Genomic DNA, 19,589 nt, shown 5'->3' with positions numbered 1-19,589 from the left:
ATTATTGCTATTACTCAGTATATTAGTTAGTATATGTATATGCATAGATATATATCTAATGTACATAATTAAAGAAGTGTTTATGATGCTTATGTAGATACCTTTGTGTCTATTACCTTTCTTGGTTAGGATATAAGCGGCTCGTGCTGATAACGTGTTATAATTTTAAGAATTAACACAAGATTAGTGCTAAAACTTGAGAACTTTAGAAAATTTAGTAAAGAGAGAAAGTAGTGAAATGTATCACTTATGAATTTGTATGTATGAGGTGCATCTTCTCCTTTACATTGAGCTAGTATTTATACTACAAAAGATTAACCTTTTCTCTAGACAAGATTAACTATTTGATGGTTATGTAGTATAGGACATTATCAATAAGTTTGACAAAGAACTCATCCACTTGCTTGGTAGATCTAGATGGGTAAATCTTGATCTTGAATAATAGATATTCATAACAGTATATATATATTACAAACCAAAGTTTACTTCTCTCTCAGAATCTACTATTTATGAACATGTGGCCTTAAATCTAACACGTGTATACCTCTGCTACACCTTGCCTGCTCTCTCAAACGTGTAATCTGGCCTTCCACATATCCCACGAATGACTTTCTTCGTCTCCCGTGATTATTTGTTCTGCAAATATTATTCTCAATTCTCACTCACAAACAGAGACTTTATGGCTGTAGTTACCGCAGGCCGTTCAACAACGTCCAGGTGTCGGCTGCCTTTCGACTCGGTCGGATTCCTGTTTTTGGTTTAAGAATAAAGTTGTTGCCGGGTTGTGTGTTCGAAACCCTAGGTAGTGGTGGTGGTCGAGTTGACGCAGTGGCGACCCGTAGGTAAGCCGTTATGTTGCCTTTGTCTTTTGTCTCTTTAGGTACGCTTACCTTATTCATCGTGTTTTCTTGAGTATGACTGCCATGTCGGTTATATGTTATCATTGCCTGCTACGGATGGGTCATGTTCCGTTGGTTGCTATCTTGATTCGGGTTATTATCTGAGGTAATAAACGTCTAGCTAATTGTTATATTCCCTTTTTTAATTCAATTATGATTTGTTTTTGCATTATGTTAAAACCTTGAATCTATTTTTAACTAATTAATTTGAAGGTTGCTGGTGGTTTCACGCTACCCATCGGGTCAGCTAGGTTGTATACCAGTAGTAGAGACAAGATGGTGCGAGTTAGGGATCGCCGATCTGGTCAGGTTGTTAATTGCTATATGTTGATATCTGATTTACATTAATAATTTGTTTCATTTGAATTTGATTATTTATGTTTTTTATTTGTTTTTGTTCTTTTGGGTTTTGTAGTGTGCAAGGATTATTACACTGCGATGCGAAGTGGGGTGTATGCTAAGTTAAGGTCCACGATGGCACAAATGTTTGTTGGCTCCGCCTAATTTTGTCAGAGTAAGTGATTTAGTGTTGTTTATGCATTATTTATAGTTTTTTATAGTTGTCTTGCAATTTGTTTTAGGCATAAAATGTGCAAACTGAAGAGGTATGTACCCGCCTCAACACCGAGCAAGGCGGGTCAACCCACAAGATAAACACATTATGAAGGCACAAAGCCAAAACCTATGCGCATGGCGCATACAAAACATGCTCAGGCATCATATGCCCAGGCACACATATGCTCGCGCATCACATATGCGCGCGGCGCATATCACATGCTCGTGCATATCACATCTGCCCAGGCACACATATGCTCGCGCATCACATATGCGCGCGGCGCACCAGCGCGCGGCGCATATCACATGCTCGTGCATATCACATCTGCGCATGAAATATCTGCGCGTGAGAATAAAGAGAAGACCTCGCGCATCCTCAGGATGGGCGCATATCACACATGCACATAATCGACCTCGTCCTTATCCAAATCAGGATTAGGGCAACCTTGATTGTGCACGTCAGACAACCTTCCAGAAGGCATCTTTTTAAGGAATAAGAATATGCTGATGTTGACAGCTGCCAAATGAAAGGTCGACAACTCAGCATGACTCATGTGCTACCACGTGATTACAACCAACGAGAAAGCGCCAGGTGTCCCAGAGGACACGTGGCGCAGTGCGATTGGAGGAGGCCAACGAGGTTGAGCCTAATCAGTGGAAACCCTAGCACTATAAATACAGCATCAACTCCACTTTGATGGACACATTCATACTCAAACATTGACAGTTACAGACACATTGATACACATTGAAGCATATTCAATTACATTCACTGACAGGCAGCCCTAGTCAGTTACTTTCTCATACACAGAGAGAATCACATAATCATACAGAGTAACATACAGTATTCAGCTATTAAGCAATACTCTCCCAATTCCCTTACTCTCACATTATTATCTTCTCCTACACCATACTTATTCTCACGCCGGAGGGTTACCCCAAAGAGGACCCCTCTGTCCCTTTCTGAGGGGTAAGTAACGGCGCTGTTCATTTTGTAAGTGGAAGAACACTGATCCAAAAGAACCATCGGTGAAATAGTATAATCACACCCGAGGAAAGTAGATCTGCTACCAGTGAGTAGATCCACGTTTCTTCATTGGCGCCATCCGTGGATCACATAATCATACAGAGTAACATACAGTATTCAGCTATTAAGCAATACTCTCCCAATTCCCTTACTCTCACATTATTATCTTCTCCTACACCATACTTATTCTCACGCCGGAGGGTTACCCCAAAGAGGACCCCTCTGTCCCTTTCTGAGGGGTAAGTAACGGCGCTGTTCATTTTGTAGGTGGAAGAACACTGATCCAGAAGAACCATCGGTGAAATAGTATAATCACACCCGAGGAAAGTAGATCTGCTACCAGTGAGTAGATCCACGTTTCTTCATTGGCGCCATCCACTGTTACAAACGGCAATCAGATCTACATAAAAAAAATAAATCACCATGGTTTCTGGCGTTCGTAACGTTGATCAAGCTCTGGAGGATATTGAACGTGAGGGTGTTAACGACGGACAGCAGGTTCTGAGGGTTCCGCGTGATTCTACGCGTACCACCAGCAACCGTCCCTTCGTCACAACCCCTCACGGCCAGACTGAAACTCCTCCAGACGATCTCACGTTACAAAATATGGCCGGCGCGAAACTGAAAGGACCAATGGGTCCAGAAGAAGAAACAAATGATCCGAATGAATGGCTCATAAACGAGCAGCGGCGTCTACTGGAAAAGTACAATGAAATGGTCAAACAGAAAAAGCTAGCCGACCAAACACAAAGGCAAGCGTTTGATAAGCAGACTACAAAAAGGCCGCGCGCGCCGGAAGAAGGACATTCTGTTCACACTGCACACACTGAGTTCAGTGATGAAGAAGTGCATAGCATGAGGAAGACACGGGATACTCATGCAGGAGGCTCACAGCTCCGCGCGCCTGTGAACATGGCGCCTGGAGCCAGAGCAAATCTGGATCTGCACATGCCGTACAGCCCACCGGTCAGAGGGCAAGTGGACGTAACCACACCCTACAGACCAGCCATCCTGGTAAAACACTCAAAGTTTACTGCGCGCATCGCGCAGGCTCCCATCCAGCACAAGACCAAGATGCCAAGTGGTCTGGGCAAATATGATGGCACAACAGATCCAGATGACTTTTTGCAAGGTTTCTATAACACGGGAAACCTAGAGAGCTGGACGATGCCAACATGGTGTCATATGTTTGCTCGCTGCCTCACGGGCGCAGCGCGGGTATGGTTCGAGAGCTTGCCGACTGGGCAAATTGATGGGTTCGAGGAACTATTAGAAAAGTTCCAAGCCCACTTCGTACAGCAGCGCAGGCACACGCGCGATCCTGATGACATCATGCACTGCGTACGCAGGAATGATGAAACGATTGAAGATTACATCACTCGTTTCAATCAGGAGTCCCTGGCAATCGGGGGTATAACTGAGCAGCTCCTGCGCGTGGCCTTTATACAAGGCGCGCGCAGTGATCAACTCCGCCGAGCTCTCGTAAGCAAAGATGGTATGCCCACCACTTGGGCAAAACTAATGGAAGCCTCGCGAGTCTTCGCGAGAAATGAAAAACATATTGCCCAAGATAGGGCAAGAGAAAGAGCGCATCAGGCTGAATCACCGCGCAGCAAAGAGAAGAGGGCCAAACAGAACTCTGTATGGTCCAGGTTGCAGCTAACAAGTTTTTCTTCAGCAGAAAAGCAAGCGCAACCAAGCTCACCCCAGCCCCAAAAAGATGTTCGTAATCGCGGGGATGGTGACAAGAGGGAGGGCGGCAGAGATCCTAGCAGACCTCTGCCAAGAATATGGACTCCACTCACTAAAACACCTTCATAGGTGTTAAGTACTGAGAATGTTCAATTCAAGCCCCCCAAGCAACTACACTACAAGGGACCGCAAAACAGTGACAAATATTGTGAATTTCACAGGTCCCGGGCCACAACACCGACGCATGCCATCATTTAAAGGATGCGATCGAGAAGGATGTAAAATCAGGCAGGCTGGCTCACTTGGTGAAAAACCAAAGAATAGAAGATGAGCAACCGGAAGGAGCCTCTGCCAGCAAGAAATACAAAAGAATCTGTGTGGCTGAGGGGGGACGACAAGGGCAGACGTCAAAAAAGAGAAGCGCGCAAATCCACGGAGATTGGCGCGAGCAGCAAGTCATCTTCCCAAGAATCAGGGGAGGCCCTTCAATAAGCAGTCCTCTCGTCATCACCACACACATTGCTCATTACGAAGTGTCAAAGGTCCTGGTGGACACTGGAAGCGAATCTGACATTATGTATGAGCAATGTTTCAGAAAGTTAGACCCGGCAGACCAAGCGCGGCTCGAAATTGTGAACGCACCAATCTGTGGTGTCTCAAATGAAATCATCCATCCCCTAGGCCAGATTCAGTTTGAACTAACTATGGGGGATGATGAGCACAAGCGAGCCGAAGTTGTCAACTTCTTGGTCTTGCCCACCACGTCATGCCACAATATGATCCTGGGTAGGGGAATGATTGCCCAATTTAATGCTGTACCGTCGGCAGCACACGGCGCATTAGGGTTCCCTACACCAACAGGCGTAACATTTGTTTACCGCGATCATTTGTGCGCAGTGACAAGTACGCCGCGGGAAGGGAGAATGAAACTTCCAATGGCGGACAATGCGCCAGAGAAGTGGATTTTAAACCCAAAATTCCCAGAGCAAACGGTCACAATTGGCGCTACCATTTCAGACGAAACGAGATTGAGAATGAAAAAGTTGCTCACAAAATACACGTCGGTTTTCGCGTGGCAACACTCCGATATGACGGGGGTCCCGCGAGACTTGGCGCAACATTCTCTTAACACGTTCAAGTCGGTGGAGCCAATTGCTCAGAAAAAGAGAATCATGGGGGATGAAAAGGCGAAGGCCATGAATGAGCAAGTGGAGGACCTGTTGCGCGCAAACATCATCCGCCCGATCCGATACCAGACGTGGGTAGCCAATCCTGTGATGGTAAAGAAAAGCAACGGGTCATGGAGGATGTGTATTGACTTCAAGGACCTCAACAAAGCATGTCCGAAAGACTGTTACCCCCTCCCAAACATCGACGCAAAGGTGGACTCCGTGGCGCCATTCAAGCTCAAATGTTTCCTGGATGCCTACAAAGGCTATCACCAGATTCAAATGGCACCACAGGACGAAGACAAGACTGCCTTCAGAACCGACAAGGGTGTTTTTTGTTACACAAAAATGCCCTTTGGTTTAAAGAATGCGGGCGCAACCTATCAGAGACTTATGGATTCGGTTTTCAGTGAACAAATCGGAAGAAATCTAGAAGTCTACGTTGATGATTTGGTGATCAAGAGCAGGGAGGAGAGACAAATGCTCAAAGACATTGAGGAAACTCTTCAGCGCCTAACGGAAGTTAACATGAAGCTCAACCCGAGCAAATGTACTTTCGGCGCGGAAGAGGGGAAATTTCTTGGTGTAATGGTTACTAAGGATGGTTTCAAGGTGAACCCTGAAAAGGTGGAAGCCATCCTTGACATGCCTTCACCATCCACCATGAAAGAGGTTCAGAAGCTGAATGGTAGATTGGTGTCAATCAACAGGTTCCTAGCGAACCACGCCAGCAAATCTACTCCATTCGTTAACACTTTGAGGAACTGCTTGAAGAAGAGCCAATTCAAGTGGACGCCTGAGGCTGAGCAAGCTTTCAGTGAGATAAAAGAATGTCTCATAAAGCTGCCCGCGCTCACAGCTCCACTTCCTGGCGAAACCCTTACATTGTACTTGTCAGCTGGAGACCGCGCCATCGGCGCAGTATTATTGGTGGATCGCAAGGGGATCCAAACGCCAATATACTATGTGAGTCAGGTGCTGACAGACCCTGAGACGCGCTATTCCATCATGGAAAAGTTAGTTTTGTCACTAACACACGCGTCGCGCAAGCTTCACAGATACTTCAATGGTCATCCGATTGAAGTTCTGACAGGTTACAACATCAAGCAAGTCTTGCGACGCCCCGCGCTCTCCGGAAGTCTGACAAAGTGGGCGCTGGAATTGGGTGAACACACGATCACTTATAAGCCCCGTCCAGCAATAAAGGGTCAAGTTTTGGCGGATTTCATCACGGAAATCCCAGAGGGAAAGATTGAAGAAGCTCAGCGCGAGGTAGACCCTCCGCGAGCAAATGATGAAGAAGATGTTTGGAGGCTATTCACTGATGGAGCCTCCAACAGCGAAGGGTCCGGCGCAGGCCTCAAACTGGTGGACCCTGATAATCATGAATATACTTATGCTATTAGGTTGGACTTCAAGAGTACCAACAATGAGGCTGAGTATGAAGCCCTGCTGGCTGGTCTGCGCATTGCGCGCAAGTTTGGAGTTAAAAGGCTAGAGGCACATGTTGATTCTTACTTGGTAGCTGCACAGGTCAATGGCCTTTATGATGCCAAGGAGAACACCATGCCTCTATATCTAGAGCAGGCAAAAAAGCTCGTTGAGCAGTTTGACTTCTTCAAAATCATACACATCTCGCGCAGCGAAAACAAGTCCGCTGACGCGTTGAGTAAGATGGCATCAACTAATTTTGATCACTTTGCCAAAGATGTCAGGGTGGAAGTGATGAGCAACCTGTCAGTGCAAACGCAATCAGTCCTTGTAATTCATACAACCCCTTCATCCTGGATAACTCCAATAATGGAATTCCTGAAGGAGGGGACGTTACCGGACGATCGCGCACAGGCGAGAAAGATAAGACACAAGGCGCAGAACTATGAACTACTTGATGGTACATTATATCGACGCTCTTATCTTGGACCGCTCATGAAATGCCTGGATGCTGAAGAAGCAAGCTATGTGATTAGGGAGATTCACGAAGGAATCTGCGGCATACACGCTGGCCCGCGCATGGTGGTTGCCAAGGCAATGAGCTCGGGCTACTATTGGCCAGGCATGTACTTGGATGCGCTAAAAGAAATACAAAAATGCAAGGCATGTCAGAGCTACACGCCAAACACCATGCGGCCAAAGAACAACTTGATTCCGGTGACCTCTGCATGGCCTTTCCACAAATGGGCCATTAATATCGTGGGGCCCCTGCCGCAAGCGCAAGGGCGAGTGAAATTTTTGGTAGTGGCGATAGACTATTTCACAAAATGGGTTGAGGCCAAGCCACTAGCAAAAATCACAGCTGAGGCGATGAAGCAATTTATCTGGAGCCACATCATTTGCCGTTTTGGCCTTCCTATGGAAATGGTGAGCGACAATGGCAAACAATTCACTGACAGGAAGATATCCAGCTGGCTCAAAGAATTGCACATCAACCAAATCTTCACTTCGGTCTACCACCCTCAGGGGAATGGCCAAGTGGAGCGCGCGAATCAAAGTTTGTTAAATGGGCTGAAGAAAAGGTTGGAGGGAGAATCCATTCTTGGGTCGAAGAGTTACCTAATGTCCTGTGGGCGCACAGGACATTAAGCAAAACTAGCAATGGCGAATCCCCGTTCAGCCTAACCTATGGGACAGAGGCTATGATCCCAGCAGAAATTGGATGCCCATCCCATAGGGTACTCATGATGAGCAAGACTGATAACGAGCGCGAAAGAAGACTGGACCTTAACTTGCTTGAAGGGCGCAGAGAAGCGGCTATCATCAATGAAGCCAGATACAAGAAAAAGCTGGAAAAATATTATAATCAGCGCGTTAAAGAGTGCCACTTCAAGAAAAATGATTTTGTCCTTCGAAACAATGAAGCTAGCCGCGCAATACCCCCAGGAAAAATGTCCCCCAATTGGGAGGGACCTTATCAAATTTCAGAAGATTTGGGGAAAGGCGCGTACACTTTAAAAGATTTGAATGGAAAAAAGATACCGCGCGCGTGGAACGCGGCACAACTTAGAAAATGCTTCATGTAAAAGTTCAAATATGTAATCAAGGCTTTTAAGCCATCATGAATGATGATTCGCGCTATCTTTCAATATTTGTTCTATTACCTTTGCATACATGTTTCACACTTCCTTTATTAATTTGGAGCAATATGACAACACTATATTGACTTCAAAACGAAATAAAACGAAGTAAAACATACATGCGCGAGCCTTAGCTCAAACGCGTTAACGAGTCTTAACTCTAAAACGTCAGGGCCTTAGCCCAAACCTACGAGCCTTAGCTCAAACACGTTAATGAGTCTTAACTCTAAAAACGTCAGGGCCTTAGCCCAAAACAAAGAGCCTTAGCTCAAAACACTCACAAACATCCATCTTACATCCCGCGCAGCCTGATCATAAAAATCCTTAAACACAACTAAGGCAAAGTACATGCCATATCATAGTTGTTAAGGTCTCAGGTCGAGGTCGCGCGCGGAATCATAGTGGATATCTGAGTAACACATGCTGACATGTAATGGCTAAAACTCATACTTCCATATTAAAACCGCGCGACCTCGACGCGCAAAAAAGGAATTGAGAAAAGATATCGCGCATGTCAGCATAAACAAGATACTGCGAAACCACTTACAAAATAGGACTATGGTTAAGTGAATAATTTCCTTACAACCTTGTTCTTATTTTAACGTGCAAGCATATCTTATATCTATACAAGCAAACATGAAGAGATGAATGGAAATGCGCAAGATGTGAAAAAGGGAAAACAAGTTTCATTCCATAGCATTGAAATTTACAAGTATGATGGGTTACAAATTACAAGTATAAAAAATAAAAAAAAAATTTGGAAAGATGAAGGGCTTCTCAGGTCTCCACGTCGACGTCAGCCACTTCATCACCCTCATCATCTCCCTCAGCATCCGGCGCGGCCCGCTCCTCATCTCCGAACTGACCATAGTCAAGTTCTTCCTCCTCAATGGAGTCTTCTATCACGACGGTGTCAGGAGCAGATTCTTTCGCCGCGCCAGAGCCGCTGGCATGGGCAACATCCCCCGCGCCACCATCATCGCCACCAGCCCTCTCGCATTCATCGAGCAACTTCTTTAGCGCGCCGAGGTCGGGCTGGTCAGCAAGCGCAGCTATCTGCAAATCATTAGAAAAGTATTGAGTACAAAACACTTGGAAAATTAATCAAGACAAACTCATTAAGGTCGAGGTACCTGCATAAGGATGGGGATGGGAGTATTCATATACTTCTCCCCCACAGCAGCCATGTCCGCGCAGGCCGCGTCGCTCTTGTAAGGGTACTCGGATGGGTTCTTCTTCAACATGCCATATTCATACCCATCCGTAAACCCTTCAGCTCGACCCACCAAGCGCGCGGCAGCATTGCAGTCCATCACAAGGGCCTGAAACTCGGCGGAATATTTCATCGCCAAAGCGCAACGAGTCATGCCCTGTGACACCAGCCATTGGCGATCCTGCGCGAGGCCAGCAACAGACGTCTCGAGGGCAGGAACCTGTGAGTTTAATAACTCAACAGTTTCCTTGGTCTTTTTTAGCTCCTCTTTATCAGACGCTGCTGCCGCCAAAATTTCTTCTTTCTCTGCCTGCGCAGCATCAAGTGCTTCCTGGCTGGACGCTGCCGTCGCCAAGGCCTCATCTCTATCGGCCTGCGCGGCCGCCAACTCCTTCTTTAGGCGCGCGACCTCACTCTCCAGTGATGATTTCTCAGTGATACTCTGGACGATAGCTTGGTCACGCGCCTCAGCCTGCTGTTCCAAGACACGCACTCTCCGCGCGTACTTGGCAACTTCGGCCTCCGCCACCTGCTGCTTCTCCCGTGCAGCCTGGAGCTCATGCCCGCGCTTAATAAAGGCGGTGTTGGCACTTGCTCTATTTTCGCTGAGCTCCGCCTGGAGTTTTTCAGCTCGTGCGCGAGCATCAGAAAGGTTCCAGGCAGCCACCTTAGCCTCTTGCTGGGCTGCTACAAGAGCATCGCGTACTTTAATATAATCGTGATGAAGCTCTTGGGAGGCAGCAAAGAAAGCTGACCCAGCGAAAATGTGATCGTTGAGCAAGTCAGCGCGGGTGCGCTCCTCCTGATACCTCCTTTCAGTAGGAGGCACGGCAAGAGCCCAGAAGTCCTCGCATACGCCCATGGATTGGAAGGAACTGTCTTCATTAATATTCCATCTCGGGCGATAAACGTGGTCACCTTCCTACAAAACACAAGAAATGTTCTAAGTCATAAAACATACTTATATGGAGGTACGTGCAGCGGAGCAACAAATTAAAACATACCTGCGGGGATGAAGCAGAAAAGTCAGCGCCAGCCCCACCAGAAGTCTGCGCTGCAAAGTCTTGTGGCATCGCAGGGCTGGCGCGGTCTCCCAAGGAGTCTTCAGCTTGAGCCCCCTCATCCTCCTCATCTTCTTCAATAGGCCTCTTCCCCTGCGACCTGGAGGGCTCCAAACCAGCCTCGCGGAGAGGGCTGCGCGTAGGAGGAGGCGAGGGAGGTCTCGACGCCGCCAGTTCTGCGCGCAATACGGCTTCCTGCTCCTTTGTAATCCCAATAAGGGGAGACTCAGCACTAGCAGGAGCAGGACCAGAACCAGCGGCGCCGGCAACGGCGCCAGGAGTGTCGCCAGCAACTTGTACGCCAGCTACAACTCCTATGAACAAACCAACAAGGAAAATTGGTTTACGACTGGATCCAAAAGAAAAAATTCAGGAGACAAATGTGCAAAACATACCTTGGCGCAATTCTGTTCGCGCGGCGAACATCGCCATAAAGTTCATTCTACCCTTTTCAGAGGGTAGAACAGGGGACTTTGAAGCAGCCCCCGGCGCAGCCTCAGCACCTTGTGGCGCATGCGGCTGATCTGCGACCGTCGCCGGTCCTGCGAACATTCAAAGGAGCAAAGGTTTAGTAATAATTCAATCAGATGAAGATAAGCAAAGTATACCTGTCGCAGGCGCGGCACTGCTTCTCTCTTCAGCCGCGCGAACGGAGGAGGTGACGCCACCATACCTCAAGTGGACAGGAGGTCTGCCCACTTTCACAGGCAGGGAAGCTAAAGAAACCTTGGTGGTAAACACCTCGGTTTCCGCAGGTCCCTTCGTTTGAGCATGGGGATGAGCGACAGGGGTGTCATCTTTCTTTTGTCTCTTACTGCCCCCTGCGCCAGATTTCCCCTTAGCTTTGCGCTTCAGTAGGGGCGCCTCCTCTTCCTCCTCCTCCTCCTCCGCGAGCTCCAGCTCGTAGTTCTCCAGCGCATCTACAATACATGCAACAGAACTGTTAATAAACTTTGGTATTCTAAAGGAATAAGCATAAGTGCGAAGGCTTACCAGGCGCGTCGCTATCAAAGTCAAATGCCAGATCGACAGGGATGAACATGTCATCGAAGCGATCTGGGAAGCCCACCTCCCCAGCGCCAAGCGCGACGGAGCCACCTTCCACTTGATCATCATAAGCGGCGTGGATATAATCCTTGGTGACTGCGCAAAAACAAGTCAAGTGATATCAGCAAAAAGAATTATGTTCGCGCAGAAAAAGAAATAAAGCAATGAAATAAACTTACACAACCCGTCGACTTGGATAACGGGCACAAGTGCGCTGTCGGTCCACAGCTTACTCATGCCGACCCCCACCAGCGCCTCCTCGCGAATTTTCTTGGCGGGGGATGGTTCGGTGGTCAGTTTCTTAACCCAAGCGCCGGTTGGGTTCTTAATAACATCCGCATCCGCGGGCGCAGAATCGATCGCGCGCATCGTCATGCGGATGGGGATTACACCAGCCCTGATGTAGAAGAACCTCTCAGACCAGTCATGAAGGCTCTTGAATGACACGGTGTTGCACTTAACCTTCTGACTGCGAGGAATAAAGGAGATCCAAGAATCTTGGATCTTGGGCTTATAAAAAAATTGAAAGCGCCGAGGGGTGGGCTCCTCGCGCTGTGATTTGCACATGAACTCGAAATGAGTCATGCGCACAAGTCCAAACGGATGGACTTGGGATATATGAATCCCGAAAAAACGTAACACCGCGCCTACAAACCTTGTCATCGGAAGACGAAGGTTGCAGTGGGTGAAAAAATGGGTGTACAGTGAAATATAGCCGGGAGGCGAGTCCGCCGCCGTCTGCCCGGCCACAGGCAACATGCAGCCAAACACAGGGGGGAAACCCTGTGACGAGATGAGGCTGTCGAGATCGGCCTGCCTCAATTTGCAGGGGATTTCATTCCACCTTTTCGGGGCCTTGGTCTTCCCTACTTCCTCCGATGTGGTCTCAACAACCCTCTTCCCCTTACCCTTCTGCTTCAATGTCGACATCACCACAGATTTCACACGGCGTCTTCGGGAGGCAATAGAGGTGATGGAGGGGTTAGAGGAGTCTGAACTATCAGACATACAACTGCAGCAGCAGATAATCGAGGATTCAAAACAATCAAAACACTCAAATCAGAATATGAAAGGCAGAAATTCGAAAATTAGCAACAATGAAGATGAAGATAAAAAATTTTTCCTAAGGGCCTACTTTTATAGGCCCAGGAGAGAGAAAAGTGGTAACTGATCGGATTTCACGCGCCCCCACTCGCAGGTGCAAGCCAACGAGAGCGCGGCACGTGTCCCTAACACTGTTGAGGGGACATAAAAATGTAACCGACCTGCCACGGAACAGAGACGCGCCCCCACTCGCAGGTGCAAACCAATGCGAGCGCGACACGTGTTCCAGACAGCTGTGCGAGGGGACATGAAAGGCAACTGTAGCACCTCGAGCACACGAAACGTCTGACACGTTTACGGCGCACGTCACCACCAACCAACCACGTGTTTGGATCCTTCGTTTCAACCAAATGGATAGAACTTCGCGCAACGATGAAAACAACCAAGAAAACGACAAAACCCCTTTAAAAGACCAAATCAGTAAGTCTAATATCTATCTTACCGCGCTCGCGCGAGATAAGACACACATTAGACTGGGGGGGCTTGAAGAGGTATGTACCCGCCTCAACACCGAGCAAGGCGGGTCAACCCACAAGATAAACACATTATGAAGGCACAAAGCCAAAACCTATGCGCATGGCGCATACAAAACATGCTCAGGCATCATATGCCCAGGCACACATATGCTCGCGCATCACATATGCGCGCGGCGCATATCACATGCTCGTGCATATCACATCTGCCCAGGCACACATATGCTCGCGCATCACATATGCGCGTGGCGCACCAGCGCGCGGCGCATATCACATGCTCGTGCATATCACATCTGCGCATGAAATATCTGCGCGTGAGAATAAAGAGAAGACCTCGCGCATCCTCAGGATGGGCGCATATCACACATGCACATAATCGACCTCGTCCTTATCCAAATCAGGATTAGGGCAACCTTGATTGTGCACGTCAGACAACCTTCCAGAAGGCATCTTTTTAAGGAATAAGAATATGCTGATGTTGACAGCTGCCAAATGAAAGGTCGACAACTCAGCATGACACATGTGCTACCACGTGATTACAACCAACGAGAAAGCGCCAGGTGTCCCAGAGGACACGTGGCGCAGTGCGATTGGAGGAGGCCAACGAGGTTGAGCCTAATCAGTGGAAACCCTAGCACTATAAATACAGCATCAACTCCACTTTGATGGACACATTCATACTCAAACATTGACAGTTACAGACACATTGATACACATTGAAGCATATTCAATTACATTCACTGACAGGCAGCCCTAGTCAGTTACTTTCTCATACACAGAGAGAATCACATAATCATACAGAGTAACATACAGTATTCAGCTATTAAGCAATACTCTCCCAATTCCCTTACTCTCACATTATTATCTTCTCCTACACCATACTTATTCTCACGCCGGAGGGTTACCCCAAAGAGGACCCCTCTGTCCCTTTCTGAGGAGTAAGTAACGGCGCTGTTCATTTTGTAGGTGGAAGAACACTGATCCAGAAGAACCATCGGTGCTCGAGGTTCATCGCGCATCCTCAGAAGAACACTGAGGAGTAAGTAACGGCGCTGTTCATTTCGTGTGCTCGAGGCAACTGTAGCACCTCGAGCACACGAAACGTCTGACACGTTTACGGCGCACGTCACCACCAACCAACCACGTGTTTGGATCCTTCGTTTCAACCAAATGGATAGAACTTCGCGCAACGATGAAAACAACCAAGAAAACGACAAAACCCCTTTAAAAGACCAAATCAGTAAGTCTAATATCTATCTTACCGCGCTCGCGCGAGATAAGACACACATTAGACTGGGGGGGCTTGAAGAGGTATGTACCCGCCTCAACACCGAGCAAGGCGGGTCAACCCACAAGATAAACACATTATGAAGGCACAAAGCCAAAACCTATGCGCATGGCGCATACAAAACATGCTCAGGCATCATATGCCCAGGCACACATATGCTCGCGCATCACATATGCGCGCGGCGCATATCACATGCTCGTGCATATCACATCTGCCCAGGCACACATATGCTCGCGCATCACATATGCGCGTGGCGCACCAGCGCGCGGCGCATATCACATGCTCGTGCATATCACATCTGCGCATGAAATATCTGCGCGTGAGAATAAAGAGAAGACCTCGCGCATCCTCAGGATGGGCGCATATCACACATGCACATAATCGACCTCGTCCTTATCCAAATCAGGATTAGGGCAACCTTGATTGTGCACGTCAGACAACCTTCCAGAAGGCATCTTTTTAAGGAATAAGAATATGCTGATGTTGACAGCTGCCAAATGAAAGGTCGACAACTCAGCATGACACATGTGCTACCACGTGATTACAACCAACGAGAAAGCGCCAGGTGTCCCAGAGGACACGTGGCGCAGTGCGATTGGAGGAGGCCAACGAGGTTGAGCCTAATCAGTGGAAACCCTAGCACTATAAATACAGCATCAACTCCACTTTGATGGACACATTCATACTCAAACATTGACAGTTACAGACACATTGATACACATTGAAGCATATTCAATTACATTCACTGACAGGCAGCCCTAGTCAGTTACTTTCTCATACACAGAGAGAATCACATAATCATACAGAGTAACATACAGTATTCAGCTATTAAGCAATACTCTCCCAATTCCCTTACTCTCACATTATTATCTTCTCCTACACCATACTTATTCTCACGCCGGAGGGTTACCCCAAAGAGGACCCCTCTGTCCCTTTCTGAGGAGTAAGTAACGGCGCTGTTCATTTTGTAGGTGGAAGAACACTGATCCAGAAGAACCATCGGTGCTCGAGGTTCATCGCGCATCCTCAGAAGAACACTGAGGAGTAAGTAACGGCGCTGTTCATTTCGTGTGCTCGAGGCAACTGTAGCACCTCGAGCACACGAAACGTCTGACACGTTTACGGCGCACGTCACCACCAACCAACCACGTGTTTGGATCCTTCGTTTCAACCAAATGGATAGAACTTCGCGCAACGAGAAAACAACCAAGAAAACGACAAAACCCCTTTAAAAGACCAAATCAGTAAGTCTAATATCTATCTTACCGCGCTCGCGCGAGATAAGACACACATTAGACTGGGGGGGCTTGAAGAGGTATGTACCCGCCTCAACACCGAGCAAGGCGGGTCAACCCACAAGATAAACACATTATGAAGGCACAAAGCCAAAACCTATGCGCATGGCGCATACAAAACATGCTCAGGCATCATATGCCCAGGCACACATATGCTCGCGCATCACATATGCGCGCGGCGCATATCACATGCTCGTGCATATCACATCTGCCCAGGCACACATATGCTCGCGCATCACATATGCGCGTGGCGCACCAGCGCGCGGCGCATATCACATGCTCGTGCATATCACATCTGCGCATGAAATATCTGCGCGTGAGAATAAAGAGAAGACCTCGCGCATCCTCAGGATGGGCGCATATCACACATGCACATAATCGACCTCGTCCTTATCCAAATCAGGATTAGGGCAACCTTGATTGTGCACGTCAGACAACCTTCCAGAAGGCATCTTTTTAAGGAATAAGAATATGCTGATGTTGACAGCTGCCAAATGAAAGGTCGACAACTCAGCATGACACATGTGCTACCACGTGATTACAACCAACGAGAAAGCGCCAGGTGTCCCAGAGGACACGTGGCGCAGTGCGATTGGAGGAGGCCAACGAGGTTGAGCCTAATCAGTGGAAACCCTAGCACTATAAATACAGCATCAACTCCACTTTGATGGACACATTCATACTCAAACATTGACAGTTACAGACACATTGATACACATTGAAGCATATTCAATTACATTCACTGACAGGCAGCCCTAGTCAGTTACTTTCTCATACACAGAGAGAATCACATAATCATACAGAGTAACATACAGTATTCAGCTATTAAGCAATACTCTCCCAATTCCCTTACTCTCACATTATTATCTTCTCCTACACCATACTTATTCTCACGCCGGAGGGTTACCCCAAAGAGGACCCCTCTGTCCCTTTCTGAGGAGTAAGTAACGGCGCTGTTCATTTTGTAGGTGGAAGAACACTGATCCAGAAGAACCATCGGTGAAATAGTATAATCACACCCGAGAAAAGTAGATCTGCTACCAGTGAGTAGATCCACGTTTCTTCACAAACATATGCAGAGTTGTATTTTCTAACTTATCAAGTAAGCTTTTGGACAAACTTAGGTAGTTGATGAGGTTCTAATTGAATTTGATTGTAAATTGATGAAGTGCTGGCTAAGACAAAACTATTCATAAGAAAATTTTAATTTTTGACACGTATCCAAGGCAATACGGTGCTTGACTGCTTGCGGTTATTGACAGATACGTGTGAGCTCCTCCCTATTTATTCTCCTATGTGTGTCATTCTAATAACCATCCACTTCACAGCTCTTGCCTCCTGCTACTAACCTTCGTCACTACAGGGCGTTCTTTTCTCTTCTCTTTCAATAAGTATTTTCAGAGCGTAATCGAGTCACTGGTAAGAAGCTTTGATTCCAATTTGATAGATTTCTTATTCCGTTATGTGAATTTGGAGTTTTGGGGGTTTTTAATTGAGAAAATTTTGTTGTACATAGAATTATAAAGGAAGAATCGTGTGAAGGGCAATTTATAGCTGTTGTGTATAAGTTTTGTTATTATAATTGATAGATATAATAGGATTAATATTATGTGGTAACTGTAGGAAAAAATTTGAGGAATGCCTTATTGGTATCCCACCACTCATCGCAGATGAATTTAAATGCTAGCTGATCATATGTTGATGATTTTTGTTGGTTAAACACATACAAATCGTGTGTGCGGTTGCTTGGGTATTTACCCTGTCGATGTCTCGATGATACAAACTGACTCAAATGCCAATCATGCAATCTGCATTTTAGTGTTATTCGCAGTAAGTATTTATGATTTTGGTTTTATATTTTGTTTATATTACCTTTCATGATTACATGCGAGTTGAACTATTTGTTTCTTCGGTCGATGCCACGTACCATGGTACATCGTACATGTTTAGTCCTATAAACAAATCCAACGAACGCAAACAAAGGCATGGTTTGTTTATGTTCGTGTTCGTTTTTAAAAATCTAAACAAATAGTTTACTAACGTAGATGAACATAAATTAGTACAATTGAACAAAGATATATGACCATATATGAACATACGTAAACAAGTGTATTACTTTTCTTAAAAAATTGTTCGTACTTTTAGAGTTCAAGCAAAAGAATGCCAAATAGGTATGTAAACGAACCGAAATAACATCAACGGGGCATGTTCGTATACGTTCATTTAACTTTAACTAAACATGAGCACGGTCAAATAATCGAACAAATTATTGTGTTAATGTTCGTTTATTAAGAAAAATGGCATGTTCATGTTTCGTTTATATTCGTTCGTCTAAAATCCATAAGAACAATTCACGAACTTTAACAAACAAAAACAAAAGGAAACAAACTTAAATGAACATAATAGAACAAACATTAACAAACACAAATGAACATGGCTACCCATTTACGTATTTACTAAAACTTAAACGAACGTAAATAAACGAACAAACATAAACTGACTTTCATGAAGATAAACGATCGAACAAAACGTGTATTCGTTCAATTAACTAAATGAGCAATAAATTTTGTTCATGTTCGTTCGTTTATTAAATAAAAGAGCATAAACGAATTACCGCCGAATACTTCACGAACAGTTCATGAATGTTCGGTTCGGTTCGTTTACAGGCCTAACTTGGCGAAAGAAAGTATGATTCTTTAAAAGCAAAAGATCAGAAAATTAAAGAAGCTCATGTTAAAATATACAAAAGTAATTTATTTCTCTGTAATAGTCTATTTCATGAACGATTTGTATGACATTTGTAGGCTTTGAAACTTCAGTTAAGGGTTGTTAAAATTTAAATGGGTCATGTTTTTCGAACTAGCGGATTGAAACAGATACGAACCCGAACCTGAAAATACCCAAATATGACACAAATCAAAATCATGTCAGACACGAAACACAAAACAACACGAATATTTGTGGGTTTACATGAATAGGACCTGTGTAACCTGATTTTTGTTATTATTATTACTATTAAATCTGCATTTTAGATCGGGTTCGAGTCACGGCAATATAAGAGATTCTAAGCTAGGTTATTGATGCATTGTTTTTTTCTCTCTTTTAATTATTCCAGCTTATATGTCCTTGAGGTATCAAAAACTTTGTTGTAGGTATGAATTCCATTTGCAATGTTGGTCGATTCGACTAGTGATGTCTACTGGTGGTACTCTGGTATTGATGTATGTTTGTTAGCTTATTAGGTTTGTATTTGGATTCTTTAGAGCATTCAAACATGTCATGCACTTAATGCGCTCCGCCGCAACGCGCGGGTAATAATACTAGTTTAGATTTAAAGTATATGTGTTTAAATAGTTGCATTGGTTTTGAATATTGTCGTACACTAAAAAAACATTTAGAAGTTTGCGTGTTTAAAATGATTATTTAAACCAAGAGAAAGAGAAAGACAGTTTGTAAAGTAACTGACTTTTATATTGGTTTTCAAATGATTTGGCATTGATATATGTTGTAAATACTTTTTTATATTAACCTTTTTAAGAAAAAATCTTAAAAGATTCAATGTTATATAACAAATAAAATAGTACACCCATAATTCATTACCTTTAGTGTATTCATGACTGCTAACTAACAGTATCTAGGTTTTAATAGAACTTGTTTGTTATCTAGGTTTTAATAGAACTTGTTTGTTACATGAA

General features: G+C 45.5%; 1 long non-coding RNA gene across 5 annotated transcripts; it reads left to right on the top strand.

The window, feature by feature from the left end:
* Nucleotides 1–496: 496 nt before the first annotated feature.
* On the top strand, nt 497–19,209 carry LOC143575550 (uncharacterized). Of its 5 annotated transcripts, none has more exons than XR_013142783.1 (5): nt 497–1,005; nt 1,113–1,208; nt 1,315–1,413; nt 17,157–17,313; nt 17,518–19,209. It is a non-coding gene; the product is annotated as an uncharacterized LOC143575550 (long non-coding RNA). The 5 variants fall into 5 exon arrangements; XR_013142781.1 differs by having other exon boundaries at nt 17,157–17,724; nt 19,047–19,209; XR_013142784.1 differs by lacking the exon at nt 17,157–17,313 and having other exon boundaries at nt 19,047–19,209.
* The last annotated feature ends 380 nt before the right edge of the window (nt 19,210–19,589 follow it).

This window comes from Bidens hawaiensis, unplaced genomic scaffold (assembly GCF_021521415.1).
Source record: "Bidens hawaiensis isolate Kalapana, Puna unplaced genomic scaffold, B.hawaiensis_p1.1 tig00027538_1, whole genome shotgun sequence".
Taxonomy (NCBI): domain Eukaryota; kingdom Viridiplantae; phylum Streptophyta; class Magnoliopsida; order Asterales; family Asteraceae; genus Bidens; species Bidens hawaiensis.
The sequence above is the reverse complement of the archived record's forward strand: the minus strand, read 5'-3'. Positions and strand labels throughout refer to the sequence as shown.